At 42.4% G+C, this 22,364-nt stretch overlaps 1 protein-coding gene across 1 annotated transcript in view; it reads left to right on the plus strand.

The window, feature by feature from the left end:
• Positions 1-2,874: 2,874 nt before the first annotated feature.
• palm3 (paralemmin 3) overlaps positions 2,875-22,364 on the plus strand; it is a 30,576-nt gene continuing 11,086 nt past the window's right edge. Inside the window, exon 1 of the mRNA XM_068727491.1 lies at positions 2,875-3,363. The gene's annotated coding sequence lies outside the window, so the exon portion shown is untranslated. The remainder of the gene's footprint in view (positions 3,364-22,364) is intronic.

Below are 22,364 nucleotides of genomic sequence, written 5' to 3' on the forward strand. Positions count from 1 at the left end.
ATTGCACATCATCTAAAAAGCAGACAGTCAAACTAGCTAGTGAACAGCAGCTCCGTGTTTGCTGAATGTTTAAAACAAGCAAATGTAAATGGGTTCACCAGATCAACTAAAAATATGATATATGTCAGTAATGTGTCGCTTGTTTCCATTGCCTAACCCGAACCAAAACCATACCTCTGTAGTTACCATCACCACAATTTTTACTCTAATCTTAACCATACCGTGGCTAGCTGCTATCACAAAGGTGAGATACAAAAATAAAAGCATTAGTGACAAAAATACATTCCAAATGGTTTTTTTGCTGAAAGACTGAGGTTTTACCGAGAACCATTTGCTTCTGGGTTTCAAGGGTTCTTTGAAAGAGTAATGGTTCCATTAAGAACCCTTTTCATCCAAACAACCCTTTTTGGAAGAAAGTCTTCTTCGAAGGTTGTGTTTTTTTAAACATTGCTTTGTTTTGACCCTCAAAGCCACCGTAGGTAATGGTTTCCATGACATTTTTGCTCACAAAATGTTGTTGAAAAATTGAGGCACCCCACATGAAACTCACATGAGAAACCACTGATCCCCCCGCCCCTCCCCCCATTTTTTTTTACATGTCTATTGTATGCACACAAACACAAATGCACAGACACAAATGGTGCTCTTTTCTACAGTATGCTACAAAAGCACATACATGCAAACAAAGAGCGGTGTTTAGAAGGTGCTGGTACTGGCATGCATGAGCACACAGGCACAAAAGCACATGCATGCAGGGTATTGTTACCCAAACACACACACACAAAAGAGCGAGAGACTGTTTTGCCATTTAGTAAAGGGAAAGCTGTGTGATACGAGCCTGTGCGCTCCCACTATCTGGCTGCTCATGTGAAGACTCTCTCTTGTCTTGGGGAATCAGAAGTAGGCCGAGTCAGTGGATGTGCTCATTTATTTCATACACTATCACTGTGGATCACAGCCAAGGACATTCTCGCTTCAAATCGCCATGCTGGGGAATTTCAGCCATAAAGAATTAATCAGATTTTTAGCAATATGGGATTATAAAGAAGATACGGCACAGTTCAGCTACAAGATGTAATTCATGTGACTTAAACACTGACCGTCTCGAAAGCGCGATGGTACTTCAGGGGTTCATACCCTAGATTGGGAATTGAGAAAGCAATTAGTCGTGAGAAAATGTGCCTGAATTATATTGCGGTATATATTAAACAAGAGTAGGTTATAATGACGTATATATATAAAAATAGCTTGGCCTAGTTGTATTTGGAGCTATAGAGTAGCAGAATTGGGCCCTTGGTCTGTCCTTGCTTTCACTCGCAAACAAAACTTCCTATCGTTCCCACACCAGGGCCAACGTAGGTATTATTTTCTCATGTAAAACAGGACACTTTAAGGAAATAGTTTTTTTTCTTTTGGTGTGAACAGTGTAAAAGGAAACTTGAATTGCATGCAAAATATACTCCCAACATATTCCCTCTCATTAAACATTGCAAAGGATCTACACTCGCAAATCTAAATGGTGTAAGACACGGCATAAATAAAACAAAAGGAACACAATATAATCTAGTGAAAATTAAAAACACAGTTGGAACAGACATCCTGAACCCAATAGCACACCCAGACGGATGTGTTGTGTGTAGTGCATCTACGTTCGACTGATCTTTTAAATTAGAGGAACACTCTACAGAATCCCACCTAAAGGATACGACACAGCAGCTTGAAAGGTTTAGAGCTTCACAGAGGACGACCGCAGCAGCCAACTTGGATTTACAATGGATTCCCACAGTGACCCTGTATCCCAAAGGAGGAAGAAATATCAAAAGAAGTCGCTTTTCAAACCACCCCTGCATCATTATCCACTACCTACTTCTCACCTGTCAGTTCATAACCTCTATATTTTTTTTGCAGTCATTAATTTTCCTTAAAATATGCCAAAAATACTAATTTCTGAATCAGTTGTTTACAGTTAAAAACATTCACCCAGTGGTCAGAAATGGTTTAATCCAGCTATAATCAGATACAATCAACAACTGTTATCCTCTATAGTAACTAATGGTCTAAATGTTAATGTTAAGTGTTATTCTTATTTTTTAACTTCCAGACTATTTAAATTCCTTATTTTTCAAGAAAATAAATGGATGTTGAACTAACATTGCTTGTTATTGCATTTCTGTTTTCACAAGGGGAGACAATTGTTAGGCTTGTATCCAGAATACACGTAGAACAGCTCTGTATTATTATTATTATTATATATTATTGGCAATCGTATATATGTACTCCCATTTCACCTGAAACTGCAGGAGGTGGAATGAAAGGGGTTTCCACTAGTGACACACAGCTTTGATCCAGATATGCAATTTTTCATTACATGTAATAGTTTTGCCTGCATTCTGGTTTTAATTTGTATTATTATTACCTCTTATTGTCTTATTTTAGCACAGATAATCAAAATCACCTCTGATAACAGAACATGGCCTTGAGCATGTGCAAGAAACACACCAAGTGGTGAGGCTGGTGTTAGATGAATTTTTAGTGTTTAAATGTGATATCTATTAATATAAATGAATGGTATAAAACATGATTAAATGTAGCCTACACATGAGTGTGATAATGAGGATGTTGACACTCAAATTAACTGCTCAAATAAATAAAAAAAGTGCAAATATACCGAGTTTGATCTTTGCAGGGGCCGTGTGGAAAAGTCAATATCACAGTGACTTTTTAAGTCTCTCTAGAACATGTCAAAGCATCTCAACCTGCTACTTTGGAGTGAACGCAGTTTATCCGCTCTGCAGTCTCTCCGAGCGGCAACAACAGGAAACATGAGGCTGCTGTCTGCCGCTGTCTGGAGGGCTGGCCTCACGGTAATAACTGGAGTCAGGTAACCACCGGACAGACAGACTCTGTTCCTCCTCACAGACGGGTTCAGACACGGAGGGAGGCGGTGTGGAGAGCGGCTCGCCGGGGGACGGTTTCACCTCGTGTTTCATTTACTTTTCGTTATCAACGCCACCACCTTCTCTCCTAAAACTAAACTTCACGGACCTGTAAAAAGTTTGATAAACGTCACACAAACCCCGTCGTTCCGGTGTTCGTGTTCACGAGCGTTGCATTTTTTGGAAGCCAGCTCAGCACATAGAGGCTAACTCAGGTGTTCAGCTACACGGTGGAAGTTTGAGCTATTTTAGCTTTGTTGCTAAATAACTACTAATTACGCTGGAAGGACGGTTTATCTCTCTCTCTCTCTTTTTCTTCCTTCGCTTGTTTGTCGCGTGTCCAACACCTCCACTTCTCCACTCGGTTTCGTTTTTCCTCTTTCGGGGGTCATTGGACTTGACGTATCAAGTGGACACGTTTGAACAGGTAAGTTGTAGTTTAACGTGACATTTTTCTGCATGAACCCGTCTGGTGTACGTGGTGGTCGGTTGACACCTATTGAAACCGGGCCAAGAGGTGGAAGTGAGCCCAGCCAGGAGCTGGACAGCCCCAGCAGCTGTTGACTCGTCTGACCTCTGTTAAGCATTGCAAACCAAAGAGACGCATATTATCATATTCTGATTAAAATACCTTTTTGGAATATAACGTGGCTGTCACAAGTGGTTTTCTGTCACTTTTCTGGCTTCTTTGGTCCAGACCCAACTGTTACTAATGAGGCACATTTTGCACTTGCATAAAGCAAAGACTTTCACTGTGTGCTGAATTTACAATGGCCACCTTATCATAGTTATTGTAGTTGTTTTATCTTTAAAGATATGCCATGACGTGCCCACTGTAGCAAATTTATGTTTCACATTTGTTTTGGCATAAAGTGTAAGACTAGTTATAGCTCTTTTCCGCAAGATTGTGAGGGTAATTAAGTCCAAAAGCCTCAAGTCTGCAGGGCTGTTACAACAGTTTTATGATGCAGTGGTTAAGATAGTAGGGCTATCTTTTCACACTTTCCTGGCTGCTGTTGCAGCTGCATCTGCAACCAAGATCTCGAGTTTCGATCAACTGCATGTTTGTTGTTTGACTTTGATATGCATGACTCACCCATTTTTGGGGCAAAACACACTGCTGTTTCATCACTTTTAACCACCGCTATGCTAGGCCTGTGCTAAGCGTGTTTCTGCCTTGCAAGCCAGCAAACAGATGCCGCTCAGCGCATACTGATTCACAAGCAGAGATCCCAGCAGGAGATCCTGACACGGCTCTTCTTCTGTCGGGCTTAAGAACAGAGGGCCTTGGGGTCATATCCAGGGGGTGTTGCCCACCTCCGGCTTAATTTGCCTCTCAGGAAACGGTTCCTTTCTTGAGGGTTTGGTTAACGAGCATGCTTACGCCTGAGGTTTCAAACATAAAGGATTACAGCACAGGATGCATGGAAATATAAATGTCAAGCAGATCACTGCTGTTTTATGACACAACAAATAGGACAATGACTGCCCTGGGATAATTATTAAATGAACTTCAGCTGGTGTCAACTGACGTTAACCTCTGTAGTTCCGTTAGCTGTTAGTGGTAAGCCAAACACACCGCCCAAAACGCTAGAAGTGAGCCAAATGTTTTCCCCGACTGCGGCCCCAGTGAGTAGTGAGTGAGGAGTCAGCAGGCAGTCAATGTCAGAATTAAGCAGGAATTAAAAGGTGTTTTTTAGAAAGTGTGAGTCACCCAACTGGCCAACTTTTGCTGCAGCAAAATGCGAGATTAACCATGGACGGACACGGAGGGGCACTCTCACTCATAGACTCACACACACGTGCGCACTAGGGATGCTGACTTTGATTTTTTATTTTTATTTTTTTCTGACAGATAGCCGACCCTTGTTAACCGTTCATTAACTTTTAACTGACTAGATAAGGGCCTTACATGCAGAAGTGCTGTGGTTGAAGTGCCTAACAACAACCTGATAACCGATTTACAAACAGGTTAAATCCATCAATTACTATTAAATGCAGTGTAATTGCAAAACAGACCACTGAATCCCCAGTTCACCCGCCGTCAGCTGAGAGAGTGTCAGTTATGTTTCCGTGTATTGCAAGTAAAGTTCAAAATTAATATCCCTTATATAGAAAGCTATTAGCACATTTATCAGCCGACAAATGAAAAGAAGAAAGATTTGTTTTGTTTACCAGAGAGTAGTGACAGGTTTTTAACTGTAAAATGTGTTGCCCAGTACATTCCTTGGTTACAATTGTTTAAATTGAAGGGCATCGTATTAAAATGGGTTTATTCATGGCAGAGGTTGCGTGAAGAAAATTAATATTCAATCCAATTTTTTTTTCCAATATTTGTACTGGCCTCAAAAATTCTCCATCGGTCAGACTATAATAATGCTATCTTGAGTGCAGTGTAACCCAAAGCTTGTTGAGGTCATCTCTCTTGTGCAACCGTCACACAAGATATTCCATGTGTAACGAAAACCTCTGCAGCTTTGTGCATAAAGCCAAATTCAAGGTGATTTAACCGTCTGATCTGCCGGCCTGTTTGTTCAGCTGAAATGTTTTCTCCTTTTGATGCATACAAAATATATCATGGAGCCCGAGTCACTTGCAGGGCAGTTTGGTTTTGTTATGAATCTGCAGAAATCTCCTCAAATGTAGAAAGAGTAAGTGAGATGGGCAGAGTGGGAGGGGTAGCTGATAAAAGGGCAGGAGAAACTGTGTGGTCGTCAGCACCACCAATCAGCAGAGAGTTTTATCTTTTCAAATCGTGTTGGAGAGAGTTAGACTTTAACAAGGTGGAGGGAGATTAAAAATCAGCAAGACAGAGGGGAGGAGACAAAAGCGTCGCTGGGAGAGATGAAATCCACCGCTTCTTTGCTTGGCAACCTGGGTGATAGATGGATTTTCAGCAGGAGGGAAATTCCTCACTGCCACATTGCCCCCAGTATATCTCATGTCTGTCTGTCCACCCACAGATGAAGTTATATTGGATTCTCACATGTCTTTCCCTCTTAGTGTAGCATTGTCATCAGAAACAAACTCCACTGACTGCTGGTACATTTCCATGTTTCAACCAAGCTGGTAACATGGACTGGGAAGTATAGCCTGATGATTAATGATACCCCGTGAACATTAAAGTAAATAACAATATTCACACTTCTAGCCTACACTCCCTCTCTTTTATGTCATGTTGCCTCAGCTCATACAGGCTGAGACTGTGCCTCAGGCTGTTGTTTTTATTATGGCTGTACAGAAGATTAGTCTGAACAAAGATGGTTCACCTGGAAACGAGGGATTAGGAAGACACTGGCCACACAGAATGTTTTTTTTATTTTTTATATATATATATATATATATATATATATAATTTTTTTTTTTTTTTTTTGTATTGAGATGAAACAATGGTGATGAATAGTAGTTCTCAGGGAAACAACTGTGGCACAAAATGCAAAGAAAAAATAGACATGGTTTGATGTGTGTACATACATTACTGTACATGAAGCTTGCTTTTTTGTTAATACAGCTAAAAGGAGAATAATCTAGCTATGTAGGCTTTTACATCAGGGACCCAGGGTCGCACCCGGGTACGGTTCGCATACTTGGGTACGGTTTGGTTCGCATACTTGGGTACGGTTTACATACTTTGGTTCGGTTCGGTTCGCATACTTGGATAAAACGGTTCGGTTGGCATACTTGGGTACGGTCCACAAACTTGGGCACGGTTTGCATTAAGTGTGCGTACCAACTGTGCCAAAACACAGAATAGAAATTCTAATCAATGTGAGTATCAGTCATCGGGTCGTTTTGGAAGAGCCAGGGTGTGGGGCGTCCATATGGCACGGTAAGAATCATTAGCTCCTAATATGAAAATGCCCTACGACATTGCTCTGGACAATGTTACTAGTAGAGCCTAGTTATATTGAAGTTTCTATCTTAAAGGGCTACTCCATCATTTCAATATTTTACTTCTATGAAATTGCAAGATATGTGAAGAGAGAGATTCAAAAAAGAAAGTATGCATCAGAGGAAGAGATATGTCGGTAGATATCTTGATGACATCACTATTACGTCACCAGGGTTATTATTTACACAGACTTTGCAAAGCTTCTTTATTTGACTGCGTAGTACTCACAATGACGAGTGGACTCGTGTGTACAGTATATTGGATGAAGATTATTGCAGTCTGAGTTAGCAAAATGTGTGCTGGGTTTACAACAAATACTGAAATTGAGACACGCGCAGAATTATTCTCCAGTGAGCTCATCTGACCTACAGCATGTTACTGCATGATGTCACCATCCATGTCAGTCTGAACATACCTGAGATACCAGCCACGCCCCCACATTCAAGTTTGAACTACAGCCACCGACTCTTCCTTTTGTGTCTCCTCTTGTCCTTTGTGTCTTTGTGTGTTGTTTAGGCAACGAGAGGCGGTTTCCAGACGGCGTCCTTTAAATCATTCTGCTTGTGCGTGTCTGTGTGTGGTATTCCTTTCATTTGCAATAGTCTGTTGACTTGACGCCTCCGAAATCCCGGCTGACAGTTGGTGAGAGAAGGAGGATAGAAAAAACTGTTTGCCATCTCCAGTTTACTTTATGCCTGTTGTACACTTGCCCTTCTTTTGACACCGACATCAAGGTGTTAATCAAGCACACAAGGATTAGGCTTAACCATTAAGTAATGTGTGGAGCTTTCTGACAGGATAATCGTTTAGCTTCATCGCTTGCCAGCAATTTACCTTTCTCATGAAAGTCTACTCTCTCCATTTAGGAAGCTTTTCCCTGCACTTCAGTGGCTTGTGAATATGAATATGAAAACTAAGAACAGCCACGATATTAGAGATACTGTGAATATATGCAATCAGTTGGCAGTCTAATACAAAGAGCCCTGCAATAAATCCTACCAACATGAAGGTTATGATGTTCAGTTTTTCTTGAAACTGTAATTTGTTAAAACATATTGCATCATATGGAGAGTTGTTGCTTTTTATTTAGCCTACCCGCATTGGTGTAAATTATGTTGACAAAATAATAGAAACATCTTTCAGTAAAATGCAGTACAAGTCACGTTGAAAGCATATAATTAGGTCTGCTTGTACAAGTATGATGTTCTTACTTATGTGCAAATGAAACTAAGGAGACAACATACTGTAAACTAGAAGGGTACGTGCAGAGCAAAGACCTCCTCCAAAGTCAACGAACCGGATCCAGGCCGCAACCTCCAGTTCTGTAAAATAAAGCCAATGAGGATGTGCTTTAAACTTGTATTCTTTCTAACAGACATTAGGGGGCGACTCCTCTGCTTTCAAAAATAAGTCTGATTGTCTCCAACATGATTTATTCCCTCAGTAAACATTGTAAAGATAAGTTCATGGTCCCAATCGCTACTTTCAAGTCTTCTTCAATACAGCATGATGTTCATTTCGTAAATTATTGTCCATTTTGAGTTGAATAGACCATGAAGCAGGGTATGCTTTAGGGCGGGGCTACAGGTCGCTACTATGGCATTGTTTGGTCTGGGAGTTTTGTTGCCTAAAGATTTTGTATTGAGGGCTCGGCTGTATTTAGATCCACCCTCTGGTGTAACTTCTGGTTGCAAAAAGCCAAGATGGTGACGGCAAAAATGTCAAACTCAAGGCTTCAAAACGGCAGTCCGCGAACCAATGGGTGACGTCACGACGACTACGTCTGCTCGTTCTATACAGTCTGTGGTATCTGCCCTGTGATTCTGATCCAACATATAATGGGGTCTTCCTCTGTCTGGGCTACATCCTTCCACCAGCTTTCATGAAAATTGGGCCAGTATTTTTTTCGGTAATCCTGCTGACGAACAAACCAAACTGTAAACATGACCTCCTTCATTGGGGTAATTATGCAACATCAAGACGCCACACAACAACAAATACACATGGTTGCGGTTCCTAGGTTACAATGTCTGCTTGGCCATGGAGCTCAGCTCAGAGGTGCCGCACACGGTCGCCAACAAATACCTGAATGATGCTTGTTTACTGAACTGTGGGTATCTATTTTAAATGCCGACAAAGCACGAGTGCACATTAGATACAGGATGTGCTTTAGGCTATGTGCACTGAATTGATTGAACACGTTAATGGATGGCAGAATTAGGCCCACATTTAGCATGGCGTGTGTGTAAATCTTTGTGGCAGGAGAGAGGAAGTGTTGTCACAATGTAGCGATGCCAGCAAGCTGTCTAACGATAAACGTTCTTCCAAAGCTGCAGCTAATGTGTGGTGGTGTCGTCTAGTCCGTTAAATTGCAAAAAACAGTCATCACTGCCAATCCCCAACTAATTTGGAAGAAGCTCACCTGTTGCTGAATTGCTCAAAATGCCAACGACGGATCCGCATCCCACACACAGGGATTTGCCAAGTCGATTTCTTTTTTTGTGTGGTTTTGGTAGCTGTGGTTTTGTTTTTGGGAGTCCTGGTGGAAATGCACGCCACATGTGCAGCATTAACTTCCTTTTTCCATCATCAGAGGAATTTCTTAACCGTTTCTTTTCACGCTTACAGGCATGTCTTTTTTTTTTTTTGTCTGCCTTGAACAAAAATATTCCAACTCCTGTTACGCTGCTTAACACTGCAGCTCAGCACAAGTTGCTTTTCGCTCAAGACTGATGATCTGTTGAATGAATTTGTCAATCACACATTAAAGGTAATACCCAGGGAGGAACAGTAGTCCATATTAAGATGTGGCCTCGTTTAGATTGTTACGATCACTCTTTTGTACTATTAAGGGACAGCATGTTGTTGCCATAAGCAATAGGTTTTATACTGTCCTTGACTTATTGATTAAATATATATATATAGATCCGCTTTTGAGATAGTTTAGGAGACTTGAGGTGTGCTTTGTTTGCAGTCTAGAAAATGAGTCTAGCAGTGAGCTATCACTGTATCTGTCGTGACTCTCCGGCCAGTGGTGGACAACTCACCTTATTTGCCTTCCCAGGTCAAGAGAGCATATCTTGAGTTTCCTAGAAGTGTTTATGACCCTTTGTTAATGAAACCATTTCATTAAAAAAAGGACCAGCCTGTGGCTGACCCTGGTTCTGCCATGGTGGTGTGGAGTGCTGTTGACAGAGTTCTTATTGAAACCCCACAGTGTTGGGTCCTGGGAACCCTCAGAGACCTTTTAACCCTGGTACAAATGGCTTTGCAACCAGACATGGGTGAAAAATTAATATTGGTTAAAGAATTTCAGTTCATCTAACAAGGTTATTGGTTTATCTAAGGGTCCATGCGTTTCTTTTTACTGTATATATTACAAGAGGGGAATGTGTCCTGAACAAGTTTTCCTGTGTACTTTGTAGATAACTTTACTGTCAGACATTATTTTAACAAGGTTTTTAAGAACCGTTCTTGATCCTGCAGCCGGTTCTATTGGTGAGTGTCGGATTAAAGAACTCCTTCCATTAAGATTTGAAATCAATAGATAATCACAAAGTTACAGAAAGAGCTGTTAATAAAATAAAATAACAAAGGCACAACCTTTGAAAGTAACAAAGGTTAAATAATTAAAATTAAATAATTTCCCCTCGCGGGATCAATAAAGTTAGTATCTATCTATCTAACAGAAAGCTTGGGAGACCGAGAAGAGGAGGAGGGCAGATGAGAGAAATAATAAAGACAGGAGAGAACAGAGGAAGAGGGGGAACCTGAGAATGATTAGGTACACTGTGAATCCAATCACGCACCGAGTATCCTAATAAAAACTCTGTGAATATAAAGAGATCTGTTGAAATTAAATTGACAGAGAGATACCAGTTAACTGAGTTTCAAGTGAGATATCAAACAGGGCGGGCCACAGTTGTGATTTTTTTTTTCTACATATTTGATCTTTGAATTAAATATGAAACCATTTGGAGGTTTCATATTCTCATCTATATGGTAACAATAGTCTGCGATTGGCTCAGTGTCAGATATCTCTTCCTTAGGTTGCAGAGGTGAAATCAAATCATTGCACAGCTGAGATTTGGTCTGATCCTGTTTACATTATGCTGCTATGAGAATGGCATTCTTAAATCAATACTCCATAAAAAAAAAAGCTTCAAGATCATTTTGATGTGAGAGTTCACCCTTCATCGCCTTCACAACCGTAAGCTCAGACAGCCGCAGGTTGAAAGACGAGTGGATCGTCTCTATAATTTCTTTAATGATGGGCTGGAATTCAGTTTGTTTGTTCGCAGCGATGACGAGGAAGGAGGGAAAGTTAAACATTACGTCGCCCAACTAAACATTTACAAGGTGAACGCCGGACACCCTCGCATTAGAGATTGACAAAAGCTCTGTGGCTTATCAGCTGGTAGGGAATGACCTACAGATGGACCGTATTTGCAGGGCGCTACTGTGTTGTCCCGATGCGGCTTGATTCTGATTTGGGCTGGTGTGTGTGTGTGTGTGTGTGTGTGATGACTGGGCCCCGAGGCACACAGGCCTTCAGGCTTTTGACTCCATGACAATGGCGAAAATGAACCGAGACCGGATTACACCAGTCCTGCATTCCTCTCCAAACCTGTTTGACACACACTCACACACTAATCCTGCACACACATACACACGGTCAAATCAATGAAGCAAGCCAATACATGTCTTACACACACATTCTGAAAGTTAAAAGACAAAGCTTACGAACTGCATGTGTGCACATGGGGAATCAGAAAAGTCATTAGTGGGCAATCCTAAAATAGTTCTGTCAAAAACATTAAAAAGCATCACAATGACTTGGTGTCCCTGTAGTTTGTGGCTGCTGCTGCTGCACTGTTGTGCTTTTAAACTTTTTTGTTGTTGTTGTTGTTGTTGTTGTTGTTGTTGTTGTTGTTCATCGAGCCGGATCCAATTCACACCCTTCTGTTTGTTGTAATGTACGGCGCTGTGGGATAGCCACCCGTCAAATCCTGCTTACCGTTAGCACAGTTGAACGCCTTTCTAGTGCACAGCGGGGTGAGTGATTAGATCACAGAGCAGCACAAACGAACGACCTGCAGCGAGCAGTTTCAATGAAGACTCACACTGACGGAGGAGCAGGGCCGCTCTGGGTTTGAAGAAAGGTCGCTTTGCCTTTTAGTTCCGTTGGCTGTCCAAGCCTTCCTGTCACAACAGCTCAATTGTTTTAATTATTAATATGTTGATTATTTTTATGCTTAATTGTGTAGCTTTTCAAATGTCAGACAATAGTGGAAAATCACAATCCAAAAAATTTCCCGGTGACATCATCGAGTTGCTTTTTTATTTATTTATTTATTTATTTTTTTTGTTGTTGTTGTAGAGTCCAACTCTTAAAAATGTCCAGGTGTCCTCATTAATTTTACAGTGATACGAAATAGAGAAAAGCAACAAATCCCCACATAATAAATATCTAATAATTGTAGTGCTGGGTGACATGGAGAAAGTCCAATACCTTGATACGGTAATGCTATTGCAGGGTTGACCATTGGTGCATTCACAAAATATTTAAACAAAGAGATTTTTGAGAAGTTATCATCAGTAATGTGGATATATTTACCAAGTGTGTAATGGCAAATAACAAAAACAACAGCTTCAACAGTCTGGTAAGTTCAGTAAATTACTTTTACTGTAATGCAGCCTTTAAAACCAGGAAAAGACAACACTTATGACATGCTACCATACACGATATCGAGCCTCATATCACAGTATTGATATATAACCCAGCTAATGTTAATACATTATCAACCATTCTGTCGTTTCAATACTTGATTAAGCAACTTATCTTTTCATCTTATCTGTCTTTTTTGGAGACGAGTTTGCTGCTATCTGCATGTTCACCGCCGCGGTGAAAGCTGCTGTCACACAGCGAGTCTTGTGAAACCTCTGTGCATGTATCGGCATGCGAGACGGCGACAAAATGGAAACTGACGCGTACTGTACGGTGTCTCTTGAACTTGATGAGGTCTTGGTGGAGGAGCAGCTGAATGCTTAAAGCCCCCAGTGTCTCGCCAGGACTCGTCAGAACAGGTGTCTCCAACTTTGATCCGCTCTCTTCACACCGCTTCCTCGAGTTCACGCTCCCTCGTTCGTTTCTGGTTCCTCGCAGGATTTTCCATTTCTAGGATGTCTCTGTGTCGTATCCGTCTCTTCGTGTCTCCCATCCTCCCCCTACAGTGTTTCCCTGCTCTCTGTGGCTTGTCAGCCGTGAGGTGGGTCATGGCGAGGACCCGGTCTGTCTGTGGTCAGGTTCTTGTACCGGGTTTTGCTTGAACATGAATGGAAAAAGTGTTGACCTTTTACTTCCTATTCTGTTTATCTTTTTCTCTCCCCCCTTGCCATCACGAAGAGACTTAAACAAAAATGACAGGTATTATACAGTATATACAACATATGTCATGCATCACACTGGCACAGTTCATCAAACCCAAATATGTTGATAAATGGCATTTGGTTAGGCAATATTGCCCTCAGTCACTCTGTCTGTGTTTCACATTAAGCCTCAGCTAGCCTGTAATCTTCACTCCGTTTGCAAAGCGTAAAACGCACAAACACACACACACACTGCATTCCACCTCAGGGTTAAAAACCGGTGCTTCCCCTCTTATCATGGACGTTAATGGGCACGTCAACTGTCTGTGCACGGCGTTTGAGGAGATAAAGCCGTAGATAGAAGACTTCATGAATGCCCCAACATTGAAACCACAGTGATTCCATCTGTCTTGCAGCGTAACGCCGACAGTTGACGACTCATTTTCTTCTGCTTTGAAGTCTTGACTGAGTGCTACATACATGTGTACATGTAGAGCTGGGCAGTGAACATGTCACCAAAACTGTCATGTTGGTATGTTCACTACAAAAAAGGGCCTTCCTCCAGGTCTAGCTGTTATATGTTATAACGTGATTATGTTGAAGATGAAAAAAAATAGAACCAAATCACGTTTACAATTAAATTTGTAATGCAATACATACGATAATCTCAGGCATTGTTTTTTATTGTACAACACATGATACCCTCTATCCTTAGACCCTCAATTTGGATAATATATACATACTTAATGTTAATGTGAATTTAAGTGAGCACGTATACAATAAAGTCTAACCCCCCAAAAAAACCTCTACACTAAATTATGTTTTTGACTTTCACACAGAATTCTTGAGAAGATTGTTGTTGGCATATGTTGTTTACCAGTAAAACTGTGTGTGTGTGTGTGTGTGTGTGTGTGTGTGCGTGAACAAACCTCTTGTTGCTGTGGTTACCCTTTTGATATAGGGTGTGTGGAGATACTTTGATGTGTGATCCTGCAGCGTGAATAATTAATAAGGAAAATACTACAGTTTAACAGCTGTTTTAAAATTCTCTTTATATGCATGAGGAAGTCCTAATGGCGGATGTTTGATTGGCTTGAGGAAAATAAATCGACTAAAACTGTTTGAAACGCAACATATTTAGAAAAACCTAAATCGTGATCTGTAATAACACACCGCGTATCTGTACATCCAGTCTGATAATCTCTTATAAACTCTTTTTATTCTTTAAGATTCCCCCAAAGTTGGCTGATCACAAAGCTGTTGTAATTTAACTGACTGACACTTCCAAAACGGCGCCATTCTAGGGAATGCATACCAACGCAACAATGTGACGTCTTCACAGTCGGATTAAATGGATAATCCTGCATGTTAATCACCCTCAGTGAGCCGGCGTGACTCATCCACGCTGCGCAGCACGTTATATGCCTTCGCCTCACCATGCGTATGTATGATCCGGATGGCCGTGTTAATCTCTGCAGCCCCTCTGCCGATTGGATGGGTGGATGACGAGTTTTTCAACAAAGGCTTCGCCGTGCTGTCACTTTTGATCCGCTGCTCAGCTTAATGGCTGCACAACTGATTTTCTCACCCCGAATCCTTCCAGATTTGATATTTTTTAAATGTGTGCGACAGATGGTGATTTTGACATGGCTAGTGATCAAGCTTGCCCATATTGGGAACCACGCAGAGGGCAATATCAAGCAAGCACGGTCTATGCAGCCATGAACAATATTTAGCTTGATGTCAACCATCTGTGTGTTTGGCTGATGAGATAATGGCTGACGGCATAGAATATGGGCTCAGTCAGACAAACTAGGTGGATAAAAGTAGCCGTATTAAATGTTCAGCAGTCGGGGTCAACTTGTTACAAAATAGAACTGTAGCAAAAGTTGTGGATAGTACCTGCTACTCTATGGAGTGCGGCACGACTTGCTGTCAATCACTGCGATTCGGTTTTCACACATGAATCCGTGTGGCGTGTAGTGATGCAAATTGACGTCGCCGAAACTGCACGGCGAATGAGTTTACCTGTCAGTCCATACAACATGATTTTGACACCTCCTGGTTTTGTTTGTTAGTCAGTCAGCGTGAACACACGATGGACCAGAACTAATGGGACTAGATGGACCAAACTACAGGTGTGAAAGTAACCGAAGAGCCCCTGTAACCTTGGCAGGTGTGCTGTGTGTGTGTGTGTGTGTGTGTGTGTGTGTGTGTGTGTGTGTGTGTGTGTGTGTGTGTGTGTGTGTGTGTGTGTGTGTGTGTGTGTGTGTGTGTGTGTGTGTGTGTGTGTGTGTGTGTAAGTGTTCTTTTACACACTAGGTAACTGTAGGCAGAGCCACACTGATCCCCCCCCCCCCCAAATCCTTTTCATGGCTGTATAAGGCAGAGGCAAGATGAGAGCAAAGGGATTTTCTCCTTTGAGATGCTGTTGTTTCATCATCGTCTCCTCTCTCAACACGATTTAGTCAAATCGTCAGCGCATTAAAGTCGCTTTAGTCTAACCGCAGGACACCGCGACCTGAAAGATTTCTTTTGATATCCCCTCGCAGCGACGCCTTCTGATGCTCTCGAGCGCATGTGTCCCGTTGCGATCATGTTGTGCGGGCTTACTGTACGCATCTGCACGGCTGCTGCCCCGACAAGTGCGCGGATAGTGAGGGTTAATGACACCCTTTTGGTGCTTTGATGAGCGTGCATTTTGTGAGCCTCCGTGTTACATCCGAGTTGAGACTGAAGTCAGACTCTCACGCCTGTGAAGTGCAGCGGAGGAAGTCTGTGATGCACGTTGTTGACTTTGATGATCCCCAACATGCTCCAAAGTCTACCACACTGTTCGCTCGGTGACGTAGGAGGCGCACACATATTAACCTTCCATCTGTTACTCACACACACACACACACACACACACACACACACACACACAGCAGTGGAATGCAGTGTTTTCATTCCCCCGACCTGGACTGTCACTCAGAGGAAACTTGGCTGCGTGCTGTTGCGGCAGCACCATCCAAGCTCCACAAATTCCACCCATGCCACCCACACACACACCTACACATTTACACACACACACACCCTCCCACCTTGTGTCGGATTCATTTCTTTCTAGACCAGCATTCCATCTCCAATAATGCAATTTCTGCAGCAGTCTGTAAAGCAGCGGGAAATCGATACCTGATGAAAAAGCACTTTACAACAATCCGCTCCTTCCATCCCCCGAGCTAGAGAGTTACGGCCTCTTTGACTGCACCGGTCCGCGGTTGGACCTCCATCTAGGAGTTTCTTTCACCACGGGTCGGCTGTGTGTTTTGAAGCAGGCTCTTCCTGAGCGGCCGGCCGGTGACGACAGCAGAGGATGCGCGGGTCCAGAGATCAGGGTCTTTGCGATTGCGTGTTCTGCTTATCGTCTGGAGGACGGCGATGTTTGTGCTCTTCCTGTTCCCAAACACACGGGTGGAAGGATATTCTGAATTTACAGTGGCCCTGGAATACTCTCTCTGTTTCTCTCCATCTCACAGGCCTGGAACTGTCTTCCAGTCAGATTTACCATTAGAAAAACCTTCAACTTCTCTGCTACTATCTTGTCCGGTTCTGCTCTTTTCCTTTCTGCAGTTCTACGTCCTAGACTCGAGTGCCGAGTGAGCGGGGTTGAAAAGACCGTAATGTTGAATAGAAGAAGGATAATAGGACGTGTCGACGCAGCGCCGTAAATGAGCCTTCAGCCGATGAGCCGCACTTCAAAGCAAAGATGATTCCAGGGTGGCCTCACTAATACCGGTATTAGAAATTAATACAACTTTTAGTGTTGGTAGTCAAATGCGCTCGCAGCACCGTGTGCGATTTGAGGGCATACAATCAACTGTAACTCTCTAACCTCACCTCTGCCTCCCACTCTCTCCCCTCCGTCTTCACTGTAATCATCCCCCACCTCCTTCCCCTCTTGTCTCCAAGAAATGGAGCAGAAACTTCAAAGTGCACAGAAGCAGGGTGGCCGGCGGTCTAACGGCAGAGTAATTGCATCATCACACAAAAACAAAATGTCACTGGGTGGCCTTTTAATGACTTTTCCTGCAACACCCATAGACCTGAAGCTGTTTTAGCAACTCTGTGGCCAGCATTTGCAGAATCGGCCAATTCAGAAAGACTGTAAGTACTTTCTGACATCAAGTGCATTGTATTTGATGGTAAACTGAATATATTGGGGTTAAGGACTGAATCAAACAGTATTTTCTGACATTTTATTGACAAATCAACCAGTTCATCAATCAGAGACATAATGTGCCAAGAGGTCACAGCTTTCATGCTCCTCGGCGGCACGTGTCCCTGTGAAGTCAAAGTCAACAACCCTGCACTCTCACCTTTCTAATAACATGTGCAATCCATACCTATTTGTATTATTATTGCATTTGAATAAGCTGGTTCCTGATTCCATAGTGTCACATGGGATTTCCATTCCTGAAACTTGTGCTTTTCATAGACGTCTTGCGGGCATTTCCTCTGGTGTGGCTCCTGTCTGCCGTCACTGATGTTAAGTTCTAGATGAAGGTTCATATACAGAGGCATTGGTGGTTGTAAGTCGCTACAGCTCACGCCGTTTGTACTGACTGCCTCTCCTGCAGTCTTTTCACCTTCTTTTTTTCAGTGGCATTGTTCCGCCGTTTTGCTCAGTTTGAAAATAATGACACTTTTATTTTTTTCTTTACACGCACTGTGATTTGGATTTAGCCGAACACCAAAATAGTTTGCTGGTCTTCAGATTTAAAGACCTCTTGCCTTGTAGGAGTAGCGCGGCCTAAGATATGCAGGCGGTTGTACACTGCCAGCGAGTGTGTGTCGGAGGAATCCAAGAGCAGCGAGCTGTGATGCTAACTGATTCTTATGGTTTTGCATACCAGACACCCCGCTGTTCTCCCATCTGTTCCCACAGAGCTAATGTCACTACACAGGCACTCGGCATATAGGCTTCATGGCACCCCACTAGGCAAATATACATTGTTATGTAAACACACACACACACACACACACACACATACACACACACACACACACACACACACTGAAGGCAAATATACATTATTTTGCACAAGGGCAGGAGGAATGTTTCATGCTGACAGTTTGAAGGAAGACCGAATAACCTTCCCATACATACACACACACACACACACACACACACACACACACACTGCGAGGTCACAGTGACCTTTGACCTCCAAAATCAAATTGGTTCAACCTTGAGTCCAGGTGGACGTTTGTGACAAATTTGAAGAATTCCCTGAGATGCAAGAGAATGGACAGGACGTCCAGTCGGACAACGCAAACACGATGAAGCATTAAACAAAAGTTGATACCTTTTTGGTTCTGCTGCAACAATTACAGGGAACTCTTGAACAGAACAGAGACCATGTTGATGTTATCAGTAACGTTTTCTACGGTGACAAGGGCTCGTTGACTAATAGAGAGTGTGTGTGTGTGTGTGTGTGTGTGTGTGTGTGTGTGTGTGTGTGTGTGTGTGTGTGTGTGTGTGTGTGTGTGTGTGTGTGTGTATTCCACATTATGACCAGAAACCTGTCGGTTGTAATGGCGCTGAGGCTCATTGTGGTCACCTGTGTTGGCATGTAGAAGGTGGACCAGGTGTTGGTGTGCAGTGTTGGAGTTTTACTGCTGCCGTTTGTTTCTTACATGTATCGGATACAGTGTGTAGGGAACAAGTCGCACATCACATCTGTGGGCGGCGGTGCTTTCTGAATACCACAAGAAGGTTTGTGGGAGTCGTGTGAGAATTCACAGTTAAGGTGCAAAGATTCATTAATAACACTTCTGATTGGTTTTATAATGTGGACACGGCCAAATAAGGAACCGACATGATCTACAGCAAATCCTGAATGGTTTTAAGTATATATAATATTCTCACCCTGACTTTCCATATTGTATTTTTACTATCGAGATTTTGGTCTGCTTGACATCTTTTGCATGTCGGTCCATCCTGGAAGAGGGAGATAGAAACAGTACATAAACATAAGCAAAATGTGTGTTACACAATAAGTATACAATACTGTATTATTACACTATAATTATGCTAGCTGTTATTAAATCGAGCCTATAGGTTCCACTTGATTTACCAAACAACATGTACCGTACATCTCTGTGGTAATTAAGTCTGAAGTGGATCAGGTGATTTCTTTGTTTTTGTTTGTTTGTGTTGAACAGCACAGGGACATAATGCTATTCCTGTCTCCTTCACTTGTCTCCTCATCTTGTCTGTTTCCTTCCCAAAGCTGACCTTTTGAATGACAGGAGTCTTTTAATTTTATTCCGTCTCAGTGAGGAAAGTAAACACAGGATCAATTGCTATTTATATGGAAATATTGCCGGCCTCCGCCAGGATAATCTTCAAATGAAAATAAACACATATACAGTATATACAGAACATACTTAATCATAACATGAATTTCAACCCTTTATACAAACTGAATTGAAAGAAAAGCATTAGGGATGAACCGATTGATCGTCCATGATCAGTTTCATATTTCCGTTTTAGTTTTTTTGCCGGTCACATTTACCCAGGCGAGGTGCTGCCGCATTATAGGTTTATGTTGACACACAGCAAGTCACGGCACAGACATACACAACATGAGTGAAGTCCAAAATAAGATGTGAAGGAACAACATTAAAAACATTTAGAACAACTAACTCAATCAGACACTTATTATATTGTAAGTAATTCCGGTACATGCTGCTCAGATTATTTGTAGTGACAATTGGCGCACCACAGTAAAGTTATTTTTAGGCAATTTTTTCACCACTATTATTATAAACGGCTCATAAACAATGTAGAGGTCTGGACCTCGGTGACCTCATTGGTGGGTACGACCATGCTGATAAACCTTTAAATGAGCAGATTACCTGAGATCACAATGATCAGGGTCTTATGGTAAACGGAGTATAGATTTAATCTGAAATGTCTCAATTTTCTTGACCAATCCCTTGTTTGCTCTCTGCCCTGAACAAAACGTGAGCTCATATTTGGGTCACCGGTCGTCCGACTCGGTGGATCCGAACCCACAAACCCTCGTCTTCTGTTCAACTCTCCTCTGCAACCGTCTCCCTGACTTTCTCTGCCTCTTCACTCTTTGACTTTGTCAGCCCTTCCCTCCTATATCATGTCTAATTATCGGAGTCGGTGCGAGTGTCTACGGGGAGCTCCTCAATACCTCCTCATCAAAGCCTCTGTTTGTGTTTGCTTGTTTATCTCTGGCTGCTATTCTAGGCGCTCTCCTGGAGCCCTGATGAGACACAAGCCTCCACTCCCTACGGAGGCTTATACTGTAAGCTGTCGCTGCACCTACAGTCATTCAAAACACTGCCAAAATGAGATTGTTTCTTTCTACCTCTGTTAGAAAGGCCTCTTGTCTCTCAATCTCTCTCGAGATATATATATATATATATGCAATATATATATATATATATATATATTGCATATATATATATATTGCATATATATATATATATATATATATATATATATATATATATATATATATATATATATATATATATATATATATATATTGCATATATAAATATATATTGCGCATATATATATATATTGCATATATAAATAATCATATGGCTTTCAGCTGACACTTCCTCGCTGTCTCGCCACCTCAGTTCCTGAGAGAACTCCAGCGTAATGAAAGGCATGCTAGAGGTTTGTTTCCCCATCAAAACATCTCCCCTTGCCTCTTCTTTCACCCGTCTGTCTGTCTCCCCCCCCACCCCCCCACCCCTGTGCGCAGTGCACCTACATTTCTCACAGTGTTTCATGTGGGCCCTTTTCCCCTTTTGACCCCGCTACCCGGCCCACACCTCGAGGACGCCGGAGGAATCCTTCAGGTGTTGTTTCTCTCCCGTGTTAACTATCGCCCCCGAAGGCCCTGTAAGATCTACCGTATTGGAAGAGCAACAAAAGCATCAGCTCCACTGAGTTGCCTTCTGGGGAGAAATGAGAAACCTCGTTTGTGGAGGATGTGAATGTCAGGTTTTGGGGGGGGGGGGGGGGGGATGCGTAATGTAGCTGATTTGTCAGAGCTTATTATGGCAGTGTGTGAGGTTATTTTTTTTCCTTATAAAACTGGATGTGTCGATGTGCAGCTGTAGGTAAGATAAGTTCACCATTTAAGTTGTATTTTCCCATTGGTGTCCATAGACGTTAGCTTGTTTATGAGGTTTTTGCAGGTTGTGAGTCTGGAAAGTGTGTGTGTGTGTGTGTGTGTGTGTGTGTGTGTGTGTGTGTGTGTGTGTGTGTGTGTGTGTGTGTGTGTGTGTGTGTGTGTGTGTGTGTGTGTGTGTGTGCGTGTGTGCGTGCGTGCGTGCGTGCGTGCGTGCGTGCGTGTAAGCACATATTTTTTGCGCTTCAAAGCTCTGTGATGGCGATTAGTGACAACGGCTATGACAGTGTGGTATTTGTTACAGAAATAGGGCGCCGCATCGCTCAGATCTCCCCCAATACGAGATCCCAGTTGCTGTGATGGCTAAATGTGTTTTTTGGTGTAGAACAGATCTCTTTACACGCCACGCGGGATTATTGCTGCCATTGCGGATAAAGCTCCAATTTACAGTAACGCTATTTTCACTATAATTATTCTTATCATATTTATTCAATTTTTTTAGAGAAACACGCTCATTGCAGAACTCCATGTAGAACAAAAATAAGTTTCTCTCCCGAGAAGTTGACTAAAAGCCGAGTTATGGCTTGTGATGGCAGGAAGTCGCTAATGACTGAGTTGCTGTGAGCTGGTTGCTATGTATGACTCTAGCCTATGCTCTTTCATGTGCCTCCGAGTTTGACGAGCTCAAATATTGTCCCTTTTAGTGTCAGCTGCAGGGGAAAACAAATACTGCTTATCCTCGTTTTCTTAGAGATGCCAGAGGCCGTGTTGTGACAGAAACAGAAGGCCTAACGGGGTTGGGGGGGGTGAGGGGAATTGTGGGTCATGAGTCACGAAGGGAAATACTACTACGATACATGTCCAATCACATGGTTCACTGAAGCGTCTACATTTCACAGTTGTAAACATTCCAAATGTTTGGATACATGACATCAGCTGACAGGAAGTCAACATGGAACCAAGCTGTCGCCGAGCAATGCAGTTCCGTTGAAACTGTCT

The sequence above is a fragment of the Cebidichthys violaceus genome, unplaced genomic scaffold, assembly GCF_023349555.1.
Source record: "Cebidichthys violaceus isolate CVI_PGR_0920_01 unplaced genomic scaffold, fCebVio1.0.p SCAF_4, whole genome shotgun sequence".
NCBI classification, from domain to species: Eukaryota; Metazoa; Chordata; class Actinopteri; order Perciformes; family Stichaeidae; genus Cebidichthys; species Cebidichthys violaceus.